The sequence below is a fragment of the Furipterus horrens genome, unplaced genomic scaffold (assembly GCF_987537825.1).
Source record: "Furipterus horrens unplaced genomic scaffold, mFurHor1.1.pri manual_scaffold_13, whole genome shotgun sequence".
Taxonomy (NCBI): domain Eukaryota; kingdom Metazoa; phylum Chordata; class Mammalia; order Chiroptera; family Furipteridae; genus Furipterus; species Furipterus horrens.
This window is the reverse complement of record NW_028327183.1, coordinates 53,139,226-53,162,013: the sequence shown is the minus strand read 5'-3', so window position 1 is coordinate 53,162,013 and position 22,788 is coordinate 53,139,226. Positions and strand designations below refer to the sequence as shown.

Here is a 22,788-nt window from a genome sequence, read left to right as displayed (position 1 = left end):
TGTCTTTTGATTGGATCTTATGATATAATGATCTGATAGCTGCACTTTTTGTGCTTTTCAGAATGGAGGCTAATTATTTAGGAAACATGGAAATACAATAATTTTATGCTCTTAGAAGCCACTCAATATTCTCTCCACCCCGCTATCCTCTCTCTCAAAAATCAATAAACTTATCCTCTGGTGAGTAGTTAAAAAAAAAGAAATGAGCTGTCTATACTTTTTCAAATATCCCTGATCACGTTTTTATTTCAACCACATCATCACTTCTATCTATGGCTACTATGAAGATACATCAGGATTTTAATAAACTGCCACCATATTTTTCTTGAAGAATCATTGGTAAAAGAACTTAAAATACATAATGTTCCACAGTCTTACACCAATGCAAAAAACGATGCCCTTCATGGTGACATACACAACGTTCTAAGTCAACCACAAACAACATCTCCATTTAGATTTTGTTCATACATTGTGCATTATTATGTCCTCAATCTTTCATGGAAAACTAGATATGAGTGAAACCCACTTAATAGACAAGAGTTCACAGATCTTTAAAAAAGTAACATTCAAACTCATCACGCACACTAGGAATAAAAACATAGTAGCATTTATTGATATGAGAGTGGAATCACATATTTTCTTCTCAAAATATCCAGGTTATCAGTGTAAAATATAATGCACTGTAAGTAATTGTACATATAGAAACACCCATCCCCTTGATATTCTGAAGGAAATAAAGTACTTATCTGAGTTTTTAAAAATTGGATTATTCTGTATGATAAGTATTCTGATTTATAGTAATACCCCAAAACTATTGTTGACTATCTACTGTGAATTCAGTAATATTTCAAAATTCATATTCAATCATAAACTTTTGCAAATTGTTTACATCTTAAGTCACTTTAAGATATAAATTGTTTGGGCTTTTGTAAAGTGTATAATGTGGACAAGTCTTTCAGCCTTTATTATGAATGTAGAAATCTTTCCCAATGTGCAATCCCTGATATTGAGTGAGGATGTTAGGTCCAGCCATAAGGTGTCTCACATTCTTCATTTGTAAGGTTTCTCTCTAGTATGAATTTTCATGTGTTGAATAAGCTGTGAATGCTGAATAAAGTCTTTTCACTTTCTTTACAACTGTAATATTTTGCTTTAGTATGAATTCTAATGTTGAGCAAGATTTGCATCCTGGATAAAGCTTTGACCACATTATTTTTGTTAGTCTTCTATGCAGTATTAATGATCAAATATTGAGAAAAATATGACTGAGGATAAAGACCTGGGAACATGTGTTACATTTATAAGGCTTATTTTTCTGATGCTTAATGAGGCTTGAAACAAAAGTTTTAATATTTTGCCAAATTATTTACATTATTATTGCTCCTCTCCAGCATGAACTCTGCAATGTTGAGCAAGTTTTGAGCACAGGTTAAAGGCTTTGCCACATTCTCTACCTTTGTAATATTTCTAAGTATGAATTCACTCGTATTGGGTAGGATACCACTGTAGATTAAAGGCTCTGGCATGTACAGTACATTTATAAGGCTTCTCTCCAGTATGAATTCTCTGATGTGTAAGATGCCAATGGCAATTAAAGGTTTTGCCACATTCTTTATATATGTAAGGCTTCTCGGTCGAGAATGAATTATCTAATTTTTAGTAAGATTCACTCTCAAGCAAATGTTTTACCACACTCCTTACAACTGTAAGGTTTCCAGTATGAACTTTCTGATGTATAGTAAGTTTTGAACGCTGGGTAAAGGCTTTGTCACATTTTATACACTTATAAGGCTTCTCTCCAGTATGAATTCTCTGATGATCAATAAGGGTCGAGGAAGCTCTAAAGGCTTTGCCACATTCTCTACATTTGTAAGGTTTCTCTCCAGTATGAATTCTCTCATGTCGGGTAAGACACCACCGCTGAATAAAGGCTTTGTCACATTTTCTACACTTATAAGGCTTCTCTCCAGTATGAATTCTCTGATGTTCAGTAAGGGTTGAGGGAGCACTAAAGGCTTTGCCACATTCTCTACATTTGTAAGGTTTCTCTCCAGTATGAATTTTCTCATGTCGAATAAGACACCACTGCTGATTAAAGGCTTTGGCACATACACTACATATATAAGGCTTCTCTCCAATATGAATTTTTTGATGATGGGTAAGTTCTGAGTGATAGATAAAGGCTCTACCACATTCTCTACATTTGTAACGTTTCTCCCCAGTATGAGCTCTTCTCTCATGTTCAGTAAGATACGAATGCCATTTGAAGCCTTTCCCACATTTTCTACATTTGTAAGGCTTCTCTCGAGAATGAGTTATTTGATGTTTAGTAAGGTACGAATACCACAAAAAGGCTTTTCCACATTCATTACATCTGTAAGGTTTCTCTTCACTATGAATAATCTGATGATGAGTAAGTTTTGAGGAGCATTTAAAGGCTTTGCCACATTGTCCACATTTGTAAGTATGATTTCTCTGATGGTCAATAAAGGTTGAGGACTGGCTAAAGACTTTGCCACATTCTCTACATTTATAAGGCTTCTCTCCAGTATGAATTCTCTTATGTTGAGTAATGTTTGGGAACTGGATAAAGACTTTACTACATTCTCTACATTTGTATGGGTTCTCTCCTGTGTGAATTCTCTGATGTTTAATAAGTTCTGAGTGGCAGAGAAAAGCTTTGCCACATTCTAAACATTTATAAGACTTTGTTCCAGTATGAATTCTCTGATATTTAGTAAGTTTTGAAGACTGGCAAAAGCCTTTGCCACATTCCCTGCATTTGTAAGGCTTCTCCCTAGTATGAATTATCTGATGTATAGTAAGACCTGAAGGCCAATTAAATGTTTTACCACATTCTTTACATTTGTAAAGTTTACCACTAGTATGGCTTTTCTTATGTCTATTTAGATTGAATATTTGACTGAAGACTCTCCCATACTGATTACATTTGTAAGCTTCCTCTCCGGAATGAATCTTCTCTTGTTTAGTATGATTTGAAGATTGCTTAAAAGATTTGATATATTTAGTTTGTTCATTTGTCTTTTCTACTACAATAGAAATAATCTGATGTGTATTGTGATTTGACTTTTGGTCAAAGACTTTACCATGGTTCTCTGGAAGCTGAGTTCTCTGATGTTTATTAGGATTTGACTCTTGATTAAAGGGTTTCCAATGTTCATTGAATTGATAACTTCCGTCTCCATTATATGTACTCTGGTAATCATTGAAGATAGAAAAGGCTTTAGTGATAGATATAATTTGATTAAACATGTACACTTATTTCCAAATAACTATCCTTTGGTACCTATTAAACTATGATGGTTGTATTAAAAAACACTTCATGTTTATAAAAATTATAAAAATGTTATTTAATGATGGAAAAATAATGATTTCCTGATAAAGGGAATGCCAATTTCTTCACATTTTAATTTTATATATGTCCCATAAATCTCTAAATTTTAGACATGACTGACTGAAAAGTTTAATTATATCCTACATTTTAAACAATACAAATGATTATTTTCATCACAGATTAAGTGAATTCCTAGATTTTCCACATTTCCTTTTCAAGAATATATATACCCTTAGAAAATGTTTTTCAGTCTTCACATAGAAACTGATTGATTTGCAAATGTAACTGACTTAAAGTGAGAGTTTTTCCAAATGTGTAATATCTTTGACCTCTTTAGGTAACAATAATTTTATTATGAATAATTGTCCCAGGTTAGTTTTATTCATATTAACAGCCTTTCTTCTTGTCACACTATTCCTCAATTTCAAAGGCTTGCATTAAGTGTACATTATCAAAGCCATACCTTCCATATCTTACCAGTGTTATTTTAGAGAATAAATCTTCTATTCTTGGCTTTCGTAACAAGGCCTGGTTGTCTTCAGATGACGTAGCTGAAAGAAATGAAATCAGTTTTCACAGTTATGACATTCAGGTGAATATACTTTGAACTTATCAGCAATTATACATCAAATCACATTTCTGAGTACTCCAAAAGCAAGTTAAGAGTTCAATGCAAGCCCATGAAAGGTACAGTTAAAAAAAAGTCACATTAAAGTGAGGCAAAAAGTTGGTTATATTTGCCACCAATACTGCTCAACCCCCATGGCACACACTGGCAATATTGTAAGAAAACTCCCAATTCCCAGTTTCTTCTCTGGAGAGATAAAGAAAACTGTACAGTGTGTTCAATGATCTCACTGTTTTGCAGCATCTTGAAGAATGTGTTTCTGTTTTGCATGACCCAGAGTGCTAAAAGAATGGCAATACACAGTGAACCCATTGTAGTAGCAACTCAAAAAAAGGAGTAATTGTTCAAATACCACATCTCTATAAGGTTAAAGACAGATATCAAGAACAAAAAAACACCATGGGATCTTAGGAAGAAATGGAAAATATTTTAAACTTGGAATTTACACACACAAAAGAATATAGAGCCCTGGCTGCTGTGGCTCAGTGGATTGAGCATCAGCCTGCGAACCAAGTGTCGCTGGTTTGATTCCCAGTCAGGGCACATGACTAGGTTGCATGCCAGGTCCCCAGTTGGGGGCACGTGAGAGGCAACCAAACAAATTGATGTTTCTCTCCCTCTCTTTCTCCTTTCCCCACTCTCTAAAAACATATAAATAAAATAAAAATAACATGAAAATTAAAAAATAAAATAAATATTTTTTTTAAAACTAGTTAAAAAAAAAAAGAACATGGAACATGCATCTCCACCACAACTGACTGTCATTTTCTTACTCCTATAAAACTCAAGTTCATAAAGCCTGGTTGGTTACAATCTGAACCTCAACAAAGATATCAAGACAGAAAAACAGAAAAATTGTCCAATCAGAAAAAAATATAAATCTACAGAAATTCACACTTCATTAATACAAATATGTTAATTACCTGAAAAAAGAATTGAAAATAACCATATTAAAAATGGAAAGTTAGATAAAACTGACAACTACATAATATCAGAAAAACTGTGGATGACCTAAATGAAAATGCAAAGACATAGAAAATGTAAAAATAAACCAAACAGAAATGGGAAGCTGAAAAATATAATATCAAAATTTTACAATACAGTAGGCTTATCAATGAAAGATGTTACCAATTTAAGACTCAAACAGCTGGTACATTCTTCCTTAAAAATTTCAATACAAGGAAGCCAACAAAAAAACAGAAAAGTGAAGAGAACCTAAGGGACTCATGCGACACCAACAAATTAACCACTTTGCACATTTAATGGACCCCATAAAGACAGAACAGTGAAAACGAGTAGATAGCTTATATGAAAAATTAAGATTCCAAAATTTGCAGAAAGAAAGAGACATACAAATTCAAACAGCTCACTGAATGCTAAATAGGATAAATGTAAAAATGTCAACAGAAAGACATAGTAATGCTGTTTCTCTCCCTCTCTTTCTCCCTTCCTTCCCCTCTTACTAAAAATAAATAAATAAAATCTTTTTTACAAAAAGATAACATGTACAGGACTATTATGCAAAACAAACAATGATACCTTCAAATTCAACAGAGAGAAAAGAAGGAACCTGATTGAAAAGGGAAAGCACAACAGACAGCACACTGAAGAAGATATACACATAGAAAATTAGAATCTAAAAAGATCCCCCACATCTGATGTCACAAAGGAAATGCACAATAAAACAATGAAAATTAAACAAAAAGAACATTCAAGCAACACTAAACCCCTATTGGAAAGTTCTGAATCCAGGACACTGACGACAGCAAATGCTGCTATCTCATTCATTGATGGTGAAAATGCAAAATGCTACAGCCCCTGGGAATACAGTGTGCAGATTCACGCAAAGCTGAACATACACTTACTGTATGATCAAGTAATTGCGTTCCTTAGCATTTAACCAAAGAGCTAAAAACGTTTATCCATACAATAGCCTACAAGGGGCTATTTATAGCAGCTTAATTCATAATTTCCAAAAATTGGAAGCAACGAAGATGTCTGTGAACAGGTGAATGGGTAAGTAAACTGAGGTACATACAATGGAATATTATTCAGTGCTATAAAGAAATAATATATCAAGCCATGAAAAGATGCGACAGAAACCTAGATACATAGAATTAAATAAAAGAATCAAAACCGCCTGGTTAGAGAACTGTCCTTATACATCTAGGTTGTGCTTCTATTCCTGGTCAGGGCACATACAAGGATCAACCAATGAATGCATAAGTAAGTGGAACAATAAAGTGATGTTTTTTCTCTCTTAAAAAAAAATCAACTAAAAAAAATTTAATCTGTAAAGGTTATATACTATATGATAATAACTATATGACATTCTAGAAAAGGCAAAATGAGGGAATCATTAAAAATATCAGTGGTTGCAAGAGTTTAGGGGACATAGGGAAGAACAAGCAGAGCACAGAGAATGTTTAAGGCTGAGAAACTAGTCTGTATGATACTATGATAGTGGATACATGTCAACATAAATATTTCTAAATGCATAGAATGCACAACCCAGCAGTGAACCCTCAGGTATACTAAACCTTGGGGTGATAATGATGTGCCAATAGGTTCACAAATATCACAAATGGACCACTCTGGTAGGGGACACTGAAAAGAGAGAGGCTAGGCATGTAGAAGCAGGGAGCATGTAGGAATTCTCATGAACTCCTACACAATTTTGCTATGAACCTAAAACTGCTCTTTAAAAAAGTAATTCACAGACCTTCTCTGAAGTATCTGTTGTCAGGTCTATGCGTCTTTCCTATGGTTCTTTATGCACGTCTGAGAAATAAATGTTTGTCCTCCATTAAAAACAAAACTCAAGATACGACCTCACAACAATTAGGATGACCAGTATCAAAGAAACAAATAATTTCAAGTGTTTCCAAAAAATGTGGAGAAATTGGACCCTATACACAGTTGAATGAAAAATAAATTTGTGCAAACAGTATTAAAAGTATGGTGGCATTAGTCAAAAAATTAAAAATAGAATTATTCTATGATGTAGCCATCTGACTTCTAGGTATATAGTGAAAAGAATTCAAAGAAGGATCTGCAAGAGACAGGTGCACATCTGTGTCTGTTATAACATTATTCACAAAAGACTGTAGGAAGTGGAAGCAACCCCAATGTCTAAGGATAGAGATAGATGAACAAAATGTAACACATACATACAATTCAATACAACTCTGCTATAAAATAGAACCACATCTTACCACCTAATAGCACAAAGACAAACCTTGAGGACCTTTTTTTAAAGGAAGAGACAGACACTTTTAGATTCCACTTAGGTGAGTAAACTAATAGAGTCTACCTCACAGAAAATAAAAAAGGTAGTTATCTGGGCCTTGGTTTTAAGGCAAATGAAGAAGTGGTTGCTTAATGGATTATTGTGACATTTCTGCAAGATGGATGCTTCCAGAGATCGGACGCACAGCAACAAAGAGAGTATGCTTAATACGATTAAACTGTATAGTTACAATGGTTAAGATGGTAGTTTTTTTCTCACATGGTTTTTAACAAAATTGAAAATAACATCTAAAAGAGATAGTTATACAACATTTCAAAAACTACCTTTAATTTTAAAAAGTGTTTCTCTCACAGAAAGAGAATATAAATTCATAAACAGGTATAGACTATTTTCATACCTATGTAACTACACTGACCATTAACCAAGCACAGAAAGAAACAAGGTAAGTCATGAACAAAGTAGGGTAAAGCTAACCAGACGAACATACACATAATTTCAATGGCAACAGATATATAACTGATTCATATTTGAATTAAGTCTCACAATGTCTTAAGTGTACTGAGCTAAAAACTGTCATTCACTTTGTAATACAGAAGTAAAACCCAAAAATATAAAATAAATTTCAGGAAACTACCATTAAAAAAACAAACACATTGTTATGGAATTGGAAAAGAATAGAAAATTTAAATCCAGAAATCTGAGTGCTATCAATATATAAAAGTACTATTGAAAAAGAATTCTTCTATAAACTATACATTCCAACTGTGAGAGCAACCCCATGAACAGCAAGCATTCTGCATCACTGACGTGTTGTATGGCAGGAAAATTTCACAAAAAATGCATTGAAATCATTCAAAAATAGCTCTAAAAATAATTTTAATAAAGAATATTTAAATACAGTATTCCCTCACTTATCGTGGGTATTACGTTCTAGGCCCCCCACACGAAGTAGGAACCTTACATTTATTCTGCACTCTTAAACCTACGTAACTTGAACAACATACGTATACAGTACCGCAAACTCCCGCGATATAGCGAAAAATCTGCGATAAATAATGAAATATAATATTTTTAAAACTCCTGAGATATAGTGTGGCTGCAATAAGTAAACCATGATATAGCGAGAGACTACTGTAATCCAAGAAATTTTTTAAGCCATTAATATATTTCAGCTATTCTTTTTAAAAAATGTATTGGGGGTGACAGTGGTTCACAAAAGCATACAGGTTTCTAACATACAACTCAACAGATCATCCGCACACCGCTATTTCAGCTATTCTTACACAAAATGTGTAGACTGCAATTCATCCTACAGAAAAAAAAAAAAGCCTTCATTTCTAAATAAAAGAATCATCACAAAGTTGTAAAATATGCAGAGAATAAGTGATGTTTAAACTAAACATCTGAGATTAAGTATGCCATCATTAAGAGACATGCTCAATAAAGGTTAACTTTATTTATTTATGTTTTAAAATTTTTTTTAAAAGATTAACTTTTAAAAAATGCAAGCTAAAAAAGGAAGAGACATGCTGAGGAAAATAAATGAAAAACATACTCATTGCTTTTGCCTGAACTAAAGTTAAACTGAGAAACAAAACATTTTCCTAAATATGAAATGTGTAATAATTCTGTAACTCACTTCTTATCAAAGGAAAACACTGAACATACTGTATCAGCACTTCTGAACCTAACGGCAGAACTTTGAGAAAAATCTAATCACGAAGTGAAAACACACAGGCCACAATTTGGGGCAGCTTTGGACTGAACAAGAGGGAATGATAAAATGATAGTGATGAAGAAGTCAGGTCACAATAGACACTTTCCTACGTGGTGGGCACTGTTCCAAGGTCACCTCAGGCAGTAACTTATTGAAGAATTCTATAAGGTAAATGGACATGTCAACTATTCTGACATGGAGAAATTGGAGAATACAGACTAGAAATGTGTTAGTGAATACAAGGCAAGAGGGCATTTTAAAGTAAAAGAGATAATTAGATTTCCTCCTTCTCAGAAGGTGCATTGTGCTGTGATGTAATCACCGAGTCTAAACTATGTAGGGTCTTGTGTGAAGCCTCCATAGGATTAGAAATAATAAATCAGAAAACATAACACCTGTCCCCAGGGTTCCTGGGATTTCTGCAACAAATTCCAGGATTTCAATCACTCCCTTCATAAACTCTTTACAACACACACACACACAGCTTAACATACAATTCCTCAGCATCGAACACAGATATTCCCAGGTCCCCAAAGCAACAAAGAGGAGCCAGACCATGGCAGCCCTCAAAGGAGAGGATTTTGTCCCCAGATCTAATGTGATTACAGAGGTCACTAGAGCAGAAGCAGAGTCCTGGGAGGATACAGGAGCAAGGGGCATGTTGGAGACCAGCTGGCCCTCTGTGACAGCAACAGAAATCAACCTGGGCTTCTCAAAATCCTTTCCACAGAAGCACAGTTCACAAACCACACTTTAAGTCTGGCTTCCTCTGTGACCTTTGGGCCTCTCACCTGTGTCATCTGCTGTCCCCATCCCACCTACCTGAGTGGGCAGATACTATATTTTTTCTCTTCACATCCCAGTGCTCCTTCATTTGCTCCAAAAAGGAAACCAGGACTGACTTAGAGACAAGACCTGTTTATCAGAAATAAGAACATGAGTTTTGAAAGAGATTCTCCCATTTCCAATCCAGTTTGTGCTCAGACAAGAAGACATGGCATAATATTAGAATATTCTAGAAATGATTTTCCAAAATACTTTTTTTCTGTTAGCACGTTAATTATTCTAGACAACATATAAAGCCTTCAGACACTGCAGTTCTGTTTCACATATATCACAAAGCTTTTCTTTTCTACACCAGAAAAATCCCCATTTCTTCACTGAGAACAGAGATCTAAAAGTCTATCATACAAAGCAGAAGGTACAAGGAGACGTTTTTCTCATGAAGGAAACAAAACCCCGCAGGTGGGGTAAAACTCTGAAAGGAACTCATCCTCACCCAGGGAGACCAGGTTCCTGTAGTTCTCCGACATCACATCCACGTACAATTTCCTCTGAGCTGGGTCCAGGCACTCCCACTCCTCCTGAGAGAAATCTACTGACACGTCCCTGAAGGTCAACAGTCCCTGAAAAATAAGACACATTTACCAAGGGGTCACCAGCAGAGTTAATGATGTAACCCAATGTGAAAACAGTGTTAGAAATGGGTTGGACCTAGGAGAGTACACTGACTCATCCAGTAAGATCATTTCTGACCCAGTGATATTCTCTAATGTACTTTCTAACACTGAGAAATGAGTGACTCATATACACAGTCCACTGCAGAGACGGTACTTTCCAGGAAAATGGACTTTAAAATGAAGGCTTAGTTTGTTGGGTATCATTCTGCAAAGAAAAAGGTCATTGATTCAATTCTTGGTCAGGGCACATGCCTGGGTTGCAGGTCTGGTCCTCGGTTGGGGAGCATAGGAGAGGCAACAGATCGATGTTTCTCTCCCACATTGAGGCTTCTCTCCCTGTTTCTCCCTCTCCACACTCTCTCTAAAAATTTAAAAATGAAAAAAATAAAAAAATATGAAGGCATCAACAGAGACACATGGATTTCTAAGACTTATATCATTCAGAATCATGTGTGTATATTTCTCAGCTGGAAAAGATACGATGAGCTGGAAGTATAAGGACGTCAAGTTCAACACAGACAACAAAGAACTGCAGTTTTTAAAAATGCAGATTCTGATTCAGGAGTTCTGGGATGGGGCCTGTGTTTCCACATCTTTAACAAGCTCACTTTTTACTAGTGACGCCAATATCTCTGGTCCACATGCCATGCTTCTGAATAGCACAGAAAAATTCATAGATGACTTTGAGCTGAAAGGATGCCATAGAATTTACAGTTCTCATAAAACAGGAAGCATAGCAACCACAATCCTTTTTGATAATGTACTATATTCTGAATATTGTAACAAGAGTTTTATATATATTAATTTTTAATATACATAAGTAATCTGAGAAGAATATTATTCTTTATCTGTTATAAGAATATTTTGTGGAACTTCCAGTAAATGGTAGATCTTGAGTTTTAATTTAAAATCTAGAATTTTTCAAAAAGAACACAGACCAATATGCAAAGAACTGTCATGAGCATTCACGGCAATTTCTGTAACGGAGAAGAACAGAAACATCTTAAGCAAGTAAGGAGAAAGAATAGCTCAAATAATGTTAACATTTTATGCACACAGACATACATATGAAAACTATGAGCACATTAACAAGGATGAAATAGAATTTTCACATCAATGACATCAAGATTATTTTGCAATTCTGTAAATCTCATTAATCTTTTTGTGGATGATACTTTGTGTTTTATAAACATGATAGGGAGAGGGACACAATAACTTGGAGGAAGTTACAGCTATTGTTTCTTAGGCTTTCATTTCTTTGAAAATTTTCGTGTACCACCTTTGGTGAGCTATATCTTAGAAACTTAACTGACGTGAACATACATTAATGATACGATTCTTGTAAACTTTCATGAGAAGACAAAAAGGGATAAAGTGAAGTATGTCTGTAATAGGACTGTGGAATGTTATTAAAATTTACAGGAACTTAAAATTTTTAACCTGATTGGTTAAAGCCTCCACATTAACAGCCAATAATCTCTAGGGTCTTCAGCCCTAGTCGGGTAGCTAAGTTGGTTAGTGTGTCAATCTGATGCACCAAGAATCTGGGTTTGATCTCTAGTCAGGGTACATACAAGACTCAACCAATGATGCATAAATAAGTGGGATAAGAAATCAATGTTTCTCTCTCTCCCCCTAAAATCAATAATTTTTTTTTTAAGTAGACAACAGATTTTCCAGATAAAATGTGACAGTTTTTCACATCTCTCAATAATTCCCTATTATATAGTGAAGAGAGCACTTCAGCTAAGTGACTACCAGGTGGACTGGAAAATGAATATCAGGCTTGACTAAGGCACATGGAAGGACATGTCATCACTGCTGTGACATTACTGGCAAGTCTCTTCTATCTACTATTCTTTTGTCAGTACATTCTGAGCCCTCCTGACCAGTAAATGTGCATTTTCTTACCCCTGGTCTACAGACCTGATGCTGTAGCCTCATGAACCTAACTCTACATGTCCCTTCTTCACTGATGCCTGAGCCTCTGAGCCCATCCCAACAGGGATGATGGACATGGGTGTTGTCCCAGGTTAATCTGTCACAGAAGGGATATGCTCAGCAGTTGAAGGTCATTAATTAAAGACAGAAATTCTTCATGACCTTCGGGACGGTGGATAAAGAGAACGTAAATAGGACAAAGGAGAAAAGTATATAACTGCTGACCTAGACGATCACAGAAAGAAAAGAAGAAACTAAGTAGCTGAAAACATTACTAGTATAAAACATCACAACTAGAGGACTAAAGGTTGCAGGTTTTAAATTCACTGATATTAAAGAGAAAAAGAAACAGAGCCTCTGGCCCAGGACACATTGTTTACCTGAGAAGCAGCCATGCCGTCCTGGCCGTGGTCCTGCTCTGGGCTGTTTTCTCAGGCGACGATATGCTGAGGAGTCACGTCTGCATGTTGAGGATTTGCCTTCGTAGGTGTCCGCAGACCCCCTTAAACCGCTTCCGCTACACTCACAAACAGGAGGACCAGGATATGATGACAAGGCCACTCTCTCCTGTCCTTTGTCATAGGAGAGTCAGGAACAATGAGCTCCTACATGGAGACCACACTGTGAACTTTTCTGTTTTCATGTTCCCTCTCCTCCCACAGATGCCCACAAACTCAAGAGCAATGAGAATGTGTGTTGCTCTCCTGAACCCCAAACCCAGCAGAGCACCCTGTTATCTCCTCTGAACATAGCCTGCTCCCCATTCTAAACAGACATTCGGGAGCCCCCCTGCTAGTCCCTGGGTTTACCTTAGAAATGATGCGCCAACCAGAGCAGGTGATCACGCTACAGGGAGCACACAGCCGATGTCATTTCTTAAAACTTCTCAAGTGATCTAAAGGGAACCTGGAGGGGAACCATTTAGGGTTAATGAGCATGCAGGTACCTTGGGAACCTGGACCCTACTCTAAGTTATGGTTCTGCAGTCTGCAGATGGGGCTCATGAAATGGTATCTTCAACTAGTTCCATCCTGGTTCCTGCATTGCTCCCCCAGAGCTGATTTCAGTAGCACTGGGCAACAGATATCTGACCCAGCACAGCTGAGACCTCTGGGCACTGTGAGAACAGATGGATAATAAAACAATAAAAACATAAATTTTACAATGAATAGGTGTAGGTATATATATTTTCTCCCATTTTAATAAAGATTTTATTTATTTATTATTAGAGAGAGGGGAAGGGAGGGAGAAAGAGAAATGTTTCCACATATGATAAACAGTAGAAAGGATGCAGGGCTCGGAATCTAAATTAGATGCAACATATTTAACGTGGAAACGATTTGGGATTTTTAAAAAATGTGATGACTTCTAAAGTTAAAGTTCTAATGATGTTGAGACTATCTCATATTTAAGAAAGAACAGTAGGAGCTGATTATGAGATGTCACAGGCTTATTTCAGAAGTCAATGATGATTTACAAAAAAATAAGATATTTTACAAACTCAGATTTATCTCAATATGGTTATATAAAATAAACTATTTTTGAGAGATAGAAAAATGTAAATTCATTGGAGAGAAAAAAGAAGACTCGAGGTTTTCAGTATTCCTTGAAAGAATCATGTCGTGACAGACTCAAGTCACTTCTTGTACCACGTCACCTCCCTCTTGCCATCCCAGGAAATGAGAAAGGTCCCACTACTGACAGACAAGTCTCTCCCTGAGTGAGTAACGGCTGTCAATGGAAGCTATCTGGTGATGCAAATACTTACAGTTTTGTAATTCCAATTCAGCTGTTTAACAAGAACAATTCAGCAAAAGCCGATATCTCACAAATTAATCGTCCACACCCCGTCAGTTCACCATTCTTCCACATCCTGGTTCCCCTTCTCCTGCTACTTCCACTTCCGTGTATGGATCTGTTCGTCTCCCCCGTTTCTCTGAACTGTTGTCCTTTCCCCTCCCGCTTCCCCTGCTTTCTCTCTCCTTTTCTCTGTTCCTGTCTCCACATCCGTGCCCTGAAACTCCTGAAACCTGTTTCACCTTCACTGGCTCTTTCTCCCTGATCTTCCTCACTGCTCCCATCTCCATACCCGTCTGCGTCCCTCCCCCCGCACCTGGGTCCCCTGTGCGGCCGCTGTGAGTCTTCCCGTCACCCCCCCACCCAGCTCGGTGACTTCAGCGCTGTTTCTCCCTATGACCCGTGACCCCAAACCTCGTTGCCGTCCCCGCTCTCACGCCCCCAATCCCCTCAGAACCCCTCCCTCCGTCTGAGCTCCTCGCCCTGTGCCGCCCCCACGCCTGCGCACAGGCCCCCGCCCCGTCAGCTCCCCGCGTCTCCCCGGGGCCCCTCCGTCTCCCCGGCATCTCTCCCGTCCTCCTCCCCGGCTGCCCCCCCCCCAGTGACCCCTCCCTCCCACGGCGCTGCCCCGTCCCTCCTCCAACCCTGGCGTCGCCGTCTCCCACGGCCCCTCACCGGCCTCTCCTCCCTCTCACGGCCCGTCTCCCTCACCCCGTGCCCGGATCCCCTCACGGCCTCGTCCCGCCGCCGTCCCGCGGGCCCCTCGCCCTCACCGCCTCCACAAAGGCCCTCCCGCAGGGGCAGGTCGCCTCTTCTGGGGACACCGCGGACTTCCCTAAGTCCCACCCCACGGAGAGTGCGCTCGTCCTGGATTCAGGTCTCGTATTAAATGGGGGTTGGGGGGCGGGGGCTGCAGATCCCCGGGCCGCGGTGCAATGGGGCTCCGGGGGCCAAGAGCGGCGAGAAGGGGGAGGCGCACAGTGTTTGACCGCATCTCCCGGGGCTTTAAACAAAGCGGCTGGAACGGCTGCCCAGGGAAGGCCTTTAAGCAGCTAAGCCACGCGGGTCCTACGGCCCGAAGGCGGAGAGACCACGGGCAGGACGGCCTCAGAGTTTCCCGGAAACAGACGAAGACCCTCCACCCAGCAGCGAAGCGGTCTGGGCAGCGATGTGGTCCCGGTTGGGGAACATCGAGGGGACAGCGGACTCACCGCTGAAGGTGCAGCTTCGGGGATTCCAGCGCCTGTAGTGACCCTCAGGCTTTACGCTCAGGTTGAAAGCAGAAACACTGAAACCAGGAAGGCCAGCGTGCCATTCCACACTCCACAAGCCGCTTCCGGGTCTGTAGGAATCTGCGGGTACGCGCAGCCTGAAAGGCGGGGTCAGGGGCTCGTCCGCGGCCCGGCTTCCAACAATGAGGGGGCGTGAATAACGGCCAAGCCAGGGCCGAGACAACGGGAGGGTGTGGAGGAGAGGGCTGTGCAGGGGGGGCCGGGACTCAGCCGTGCTCTCAGGGGGTTTCTCTTTTCTGCATTTTGGGGTCTGTTCTTTCCTGTCATGCGGAGCTGGGTGCCTTCCTGCGTGCTTAATTTGATGTTCCAAACAGTTTAAGGTAAATGCTGAGAGTTGTGTGCTCCACGTTATGTTGAAAGCTGAGATGTCTACTTTTAACAGGTGGAAACTCCTTTTGCGAAGATGGGAGGAAGGTTGGATCCAGGAATGACCATACCTGCAATTTGAATTTCATTCATTGCAGCGTTATTTCCAGTAGTCAAGGTTTGGAAGCAGCCCAGGTGTCCATCAATAAGTTGATTAGTGAATAAAATAGCTGTGGTTGGCCAAAAAGTCTTTTTAAAAAAAATATAATTTATTTTATTTGTAGAGAGAGGGGAGAGGAGAGAGGGAAACATCACTGTGTGGTTGCCTCTCACTCGCGCCCCCAACAGGGGACCTGACGTGCAACCTAGTCATGTGCCCTGACTGGGAATGGAACCAGAGACACTTGGCTCGCAGGCTGACACTCAATCCACTGAGCCACAGCAGCCACGGTGCCAAAGTTTTTTAATGTCATTCAAAACAATTTTGTTATTGTATTGTGACAGCTGTCATATCAGTGTGCACTAAAAAAAAAAAAATCAGAATTGGTCAACATTTTTGTTGTATTATGCTTTATTATTTCAAGAAAGGTAAAAACTGAAATGCAAGAGATTTGTAGTGTTTTGGAAAAGGTGTTGTGACTGATCAGACGTGTCAAAAGTGGTTTGCCAAGTTTCTTGGTATTGACATTTTCCCCAAATAACTTTCTACTATGGGGCTGTCTTATGCCTAAGTGGTTGGAGCGTCATCCCTTAACCAAAAGGTTGCAGATTTGATTCCCAATCGGGGCACATACGTGAGGCAACCAATTGCTGTTTCTCTTTCACATCGTTGTCTGTCTCTCTCTCTCTCCCCCTCCCTTCCTCTCTCTCTAAAACCAGTAAGCATATCCTTGGGTGAGGATTTAAAAAAAAAAAAAATGTGGCCCTGGCTGGTGTGGCTCAGTGGATTTAGTGCCGGCCTGCCAACCAAACAGTCGCCAGTTCGTTTCCCAGTCAGGGCAGTCAGGGTTTTGGGTCAGGTCCCCAGTTGGGGATGTGCAGAAAGCAAGCAATTGATGTATCTCTCACACATAGATGTTTTTCTCCTTCTCTTTCTCCCTCCCCTACCCTCTAATAGTAAATGAATAAAATCATTAAAGGCACTATTATGAGTTACTGAGCATGGGAGTATGTGTGGATTTACATCTTTCCTGTGTCCCAGAGCCTTTCTCCATCCTGTCCATTCTGACTTCCCATGTGATGTGAACAATTCTTAGTCAGGGCAGATGCCTGGGTTGCGTGCCAGGTCCCCCATTGTAGGTGCACAAGAGACTACCACACATTGATGCTTCTCTCCCTCTCTGCCTCCCTTCTCCTCTCTCTAAAAATGTCAATGTTAAAAAAAAAAAAATGTGGATAAGGAGAACAAGGTAAGCCCTAGAAATATGTCAGGATCTGACCTATGTCACTCTGCCAGAAAGTAAAATGAGCCAGACAGTGCTGTCTCTTCACCAGGTGGGCACTACGGGAAAGAGGAGACCCTTCCAATGGAAACTCTATGGGATGGTGCCTGACTTGATGACTTCATCACAGTACAAAGGAATCTGCTAGTAATGATGGGGATGTTCATTAGGAAAAATGAGGCAGAGAAAGGTTTGGGAAGACCAAGTGGGAAATGAAGGGGAAACAGTAGCCAGCCTGGTGGGAAGGAATGCAAATACTCCTGTCACCTTTTCCATGACCACTATCCCCACCCTCACTCTCCACACACCAACTGATCCAGCCCATATCCCTGTGGCTCAGCAGGGAACTCTGGACCACAATGGTGCACCCTGGCAGAAGTGTGCAGGGAACTTACCTTTGAGTATAAAGACAATGTCTGAGTGATGCTTTCAGGCCTGTTATCCCTTGTTTGGGGAGATGAACCTGGAGCTTTCCTTCCAATATTCGGGATCTTGTCCTCAGTATGAACAGTTCACTCATTAGGAATGAGGTGCCACCTGGTGATTCTCATCTGCTCGAGGAGCTATGATAATTCTCCCTGTGTTGAGGACACAGTGACCCTAGGGTTCTGCTTGAACCTGTGCTTAGACCACTGAAATTAAAGCAGCCAAAGGCACCAAAATGGCTGCTCAAACCCATCCCCATAAGAGTCTTCTATGTGAAAGCAGTTGAATGATTAAGTGGAGAAGCCACAGGTAAAAAAAAAAAAAAAACAACAACCCACTCATCCAGAGTGGGTGGTTGAGATCTGAAGGGGGAGAGAAATCAGGGCAGTGTGGCCCATTCTGGTTCCACCCCTCTCATCACCTTGACGGAGCTCCATGATCAAGGGCCTAGGGCAGCCAACTTAAGCTCTCTCAGAGGCTCAGGCTTGCACCGCCTGTAGCAGGAGGTGATCAGTAACTGCTCCTCACAATGTAGTGTCACACTTTCACTTGATTCTCCCCACCCACTTCAAGTTAATAGAAGCAAAGTCACCCTTTAGGTGGAGAAGCCAGGACTTAATAGGATCACAAGGCCACGTGATCCCATGGCTGAAGCACTTTTCAAGCAAGAGCTGGTAGGTTAAAGGGCTGTGTGACCTCAGGCCACGTAAGTAGGAAATTTCTTCAAAAACAAGACGATCCATATAGAAACATTAAGCTATACTCAGTAGCCTGATTATTAGTAAATCTGTTGTTTTGGAACTACTGTTCTATGTTTTCCTAATACATAGAATGTGTAATTATAACATATTCTATTTATATGATACAAGTATATTAAGTATTACATACTTCCTTACTCTAAAATATAAATAAAACAATTATGCCAATACCACTAAAAACTAAGATTTTCAGCATAAAAGACAAGTAAAAATATAAAGCTGAACAAGTCTGGGTTGGGGGTTAGGCATTCTGCACTCGTAACAACCACCCAAGGGATGCTAAAGTTGGTCCAATGACTACATCTGAGTGTCAATATTCTGAGGTTCTTATATGAAGCACAGGAAGAGAAAAGGTTCTGATTAATGCTAGACTTAGATATGTTGGTTATAAATGTCATTTCTAGGGCAGTAGTTCTCAGCTGGGAGGGATTTTGCCTCCTAGTGTACATATGTGATGTCTGGCGACATTTCTACTCATAGAGAAGGTGTAGAGGCGTTACTGTTACCGTGGAGCTCAGCCAGGGATGCTAATGAGCCCCTTCAAGGGTTGTCCATCTAAAAATGTCAATAGTACTGAATTTGAGAAACACTGCTCTGGGGAGCCATTAAAAGAATAAAAAAGTTTGTGAATTCCAAACTTGGAAAAAGGGAGAAATGGATTGATAAATCCTAAGTCAATCCACAAAGTGGCAAAAAACAAAACAAAAAACAGCAGGGTAGAATAAAGGAGGTGGCAGATTTAAGTCCTAGTATATTAATTAGTAAGCAAGCCAATCAGATATAACTGCAAATAAATACCAGTTAAAAACGAAGATGGTCAGACTGAATTTTCTAAACTATGTCTCTTAAAATTGAGGTTATATATATATATATATAAACCTAAGGATGTGGAAAGTTTGAATACAAAAGGGTAGGAAAACCATACTGTGCAATTAATAATGAAAAGAAACCTTGTGTGTCTATACTGATACCAGATAAGACTTGTAAGAAAAAAGGTTATGCTCTATCTGAAGAAGGTAATCTATTTCAGGACAGATGATTGGATTCACCAACATATGTATTCTTCATTTTATGCATCTATAAACATGACTTCAAAAACGTATAAAGCAAAAATTTAGAAAAGAGGAAGTAGTCAATTCTACAATCAGAGTGGCAGTTTAGCACAATTTCATTAGTACTACGTTTTAAAAAGCAGAATTAATTTCGATACAAATAGCAGGTCTGCTTACCAACAAATAATAAACTTGATCTTTGGATTGAATATAGAATGTTGCTTCCAACATCTGCACATTACATATTCTATTCATAAAATCTGACCAGATACTGGATCCTTCAGTAAGTCTCAGCAGTTATAATTTTTAAAATATCAAATATAGTCTCTAATTATAATTCAATGATGCTAAGAATCAATAGCAAACATGTTAGGAAATCCTCTTCTAAACAGCACTTGAAACAAATAGTATATTTAACTTTGTGAAAAGAAGAAAATTGCATTTTATACTTGGAAACCCACTTACCTGGACCAAGAGCTAAGTACACTCTGTTGGCCAAATCTCACCTGCTGCCTTGTTTTGGAGGTGGGACGGAGCTTGGTGGTGGTTGTTTCTTGTTCAGAAGTTAACTCACATACCATCAATTTTGTAGTGTAAAATTCAGTGGCTTTTCGTACAGTTACAAAGTTGTGAAAACAGCTCCAATCCCAGAACAGTTCGTCCCTCCCAAAAGAATCCCCATACCCATTAGGCAATCATTTACATCGCTCCATCCCTCACCAGCCACAAACCTATTTTCTCTAGATTTGCCCGTTTTGGAAATTTCACATAAATGGAATCCTATAATACATGGTCTTCTGTTTCTGGCTTCTCAAGCATGTTTTCCAGGTTCATCCATGCCATAGCATGTAACAATACTTCACTCATTTTCATGGTTAATATCCATCCAATCCTTCTGTGTCCGTATGTTTTCAATTCTTTTGGGTATATACCTAGGAATGGAATTGCTGGGAAAAATGTTAACTCAGTGGGGCTGTGAGATGGTTTTCCAAAGTAGGTCGACCATTTTACATTCCCACTGGCAGTGTATGAGGGCTCCAGTGTCTCCACACCCTCACCAACACTTATTATCTGCAACAATACAAATGATTTTTGTATATTGGTCTTGTATCCTGCAATCTTGCTGAACTTCCTAGCTCACTTTCTTTAAAGTGGTTTTACTACATACAAGATCATGACCTCTACAAAGTTTTATTTCTTCCTTTCTAATCTGCATGCCTTTTCTTTCTTGCCTATTGCTCTGGCTAGAACTTCCAGTACAGTGTTGAGTAGAACTGGCAGGGGTGAATATCTGTGTCTTCTTTTTCTTCAGTGGAAAGCACCCCATCTTTCACCACTAGGTATGGTGTTTAGTTGTTGGGATTTTCTTGTAGATGCCGTCTATCAGGTTAATGAAGTTCCCTTCTATTTCTAGTTTGAGTGTATTTATCAAATAGGTGTTGTATTTTGTCACATGCTTTTTCTGCACCAGCTGAGATGGTCAGGTGATTTTTTTTTTTTTAACTCTATAGATATTGTGTACTACATTGATTTTCCTGGTGTTAGTATAAATTCCACTTGGTTGTGATGTGTTCATAAGAGATAATGGTCTGTAGACTTCTTTCATTCTTTGTCCAGTCTGTGTCAGGGTAATGCTGGCCTCAGAACGAGTTGGGAAGAGTATCCTCCCTTTCTACTTCTTGGAAGAGTTCATGAAGACATAGTATTCTTTACATGTTTTGGTAGAATTCAGTGAAGTCATCTGGGCCTGGGATTTTCTGTGGATAGTTCGTTTTGGTCACTAATTCAATATATTCCTAACCCATGAATATTTCTGCTGTGATTTCTATTCCATGTAAGAGGATAAAACAGCAACAGCTAAGTTTGGTTTTGTCACTCGCAGCTCAGGTGAGATCAGGTTTTGCCCCCAATAACTCATTAAAAAGCCTACCAGAGATATCCACATTTTGCTGTATGGCTAAGAGATCAGGGCCTGTGTTTCCTAGAGTGCATTTTCTTGTCTAGCTTGTACGGCCAACATCCTTCCTTGGTTGGGCCCTCGGAGGATCTTAAACTACCAAAGTATTATTATTTCTGGATTTGTAGTTCTGAACTGGTCAGTCTGTGAGAGCCCACACTGCACACCCCACACACTCTGGGTGTGTTCCCTCTCTGGAAACACAGCTGCACAGGGGACTAAAGGGAGTGCTTGGAGTGGGGACGTTCTCCCTGACAGGAGGGCCAGTAACAAGGCATGTGCTGAGCCTGCAGGTATTTTGATCAGATGTGAGGACTGGAGGGACAGGGCCTTCCTTCCAGACACTCCTTGCATAACTTCTTGTGGGTGTGAAAAGCAGTATTAACTCCACCGCCTCAGTCCATGGTCTCTTTCCTGGCCTCAGCAGAGGCCCTGACCTCACCCTCCAGCTACCTCCCTGGTGTCCTGGCCTTATTGACCCCAGAAGGATCTTCCCAAGTCTCAGTGGACCCTGTTCTTTGGGGCCAAGTTCAAGGTCTTCACCCTGATGCCCTGAGATTTGGAAGCTCTTTAAGGTCTGGCCCCTATAAACTTCTTCATACTCACGGTACCACACCACTTCTCAATTATCCCATTCTCTCTACTGAATTACTTGTTTCCCTGAAGAGTGAGGAAGAAAGAAGGCTTTGCAGGCAGATTCATGTTACAACCAAAAGGCTGAAGATGCTGAGGCACATGGGTTTATAGAAACCAAGGATGTTTTCCAAGGCGGAGAAAGTGGTGAGTCGGGGCACACTTGAATCCTGGTTGCCAAGGTGATTGCATCGTTCCCTTTAGTCCCCAAAACCAGGTGTCACTGAGTCCCAATCTGTCTCCTTGGGAATCTTTTTATTGTTTCCCTTTTTAGCCACCACCTCCCTCACTCCACAGTACCTGCTCCAGCTCAAAACTCCTCTCAATTAGACCAGAATCCCCCAGGGCCTACTGTCCTCATGTCTCTGCCTTCAGTTCTGATGCTGTCACTCCTCTGCCAAAACACCCTGTGGCTGCTTCTGTCTTCCAGGATGGTTAAATCTTCACCTTGCTCCAAAATGGCTCTCTGTACTCTGAAATCAGCCTCACTTCCTTGTGCTGTTGACCCCTGTGTATGTCAGCAGAAGAGCCAAGATGGGACTCTTAAGTGTCTCTGCACTGCGTGTGGCAGACTGTTATACTGCCAGGCCCGCTGAGCCACACCTGCAGGTTTGCACATCTTAGCAGGGACCCTCTGCCAAGAGGGTCTTGACTCTGGGCTTGACCACGTGGCTGGTTTTGGCTTGTGGTACAAAAGCACTTGTTAACTGGGATTTGTTCTCTTGGAGACTGCTTTGGAGACATATACTATCAGGTAGAGGTCCAGCCACCCTG

At 39.8% G+C, this 22,788-nt stretch overlaps 1 pseudogene across 1 annotated transcript; it reads right to left on the bottom strand.

Moving 5' to 3' along the window:
* Positions 1-585: 585 nt before the first annotated feature.
* LOC149995319 (uncharacterized) lies at positions 586-15,551 on the bottom strand (annotated as a pseudogene). The gene is made up of 7 exons (XR_016507900.1): positions 15,360-15,551; positions 13,161-13,257; positions 12,732-12,956; positions 10,230-10,356; positions 9,773-9,865; positions 3,833-3,906; positions 586-3,216 (listed from the first exon to the last, which is right to left on the bottom strand). The product of XR_016507900.1 is annotated as an uncharacterized LOC149995319 (transcript).
* Positions 15,552-22,788: the final 7,237 nt, after the last annotated feature.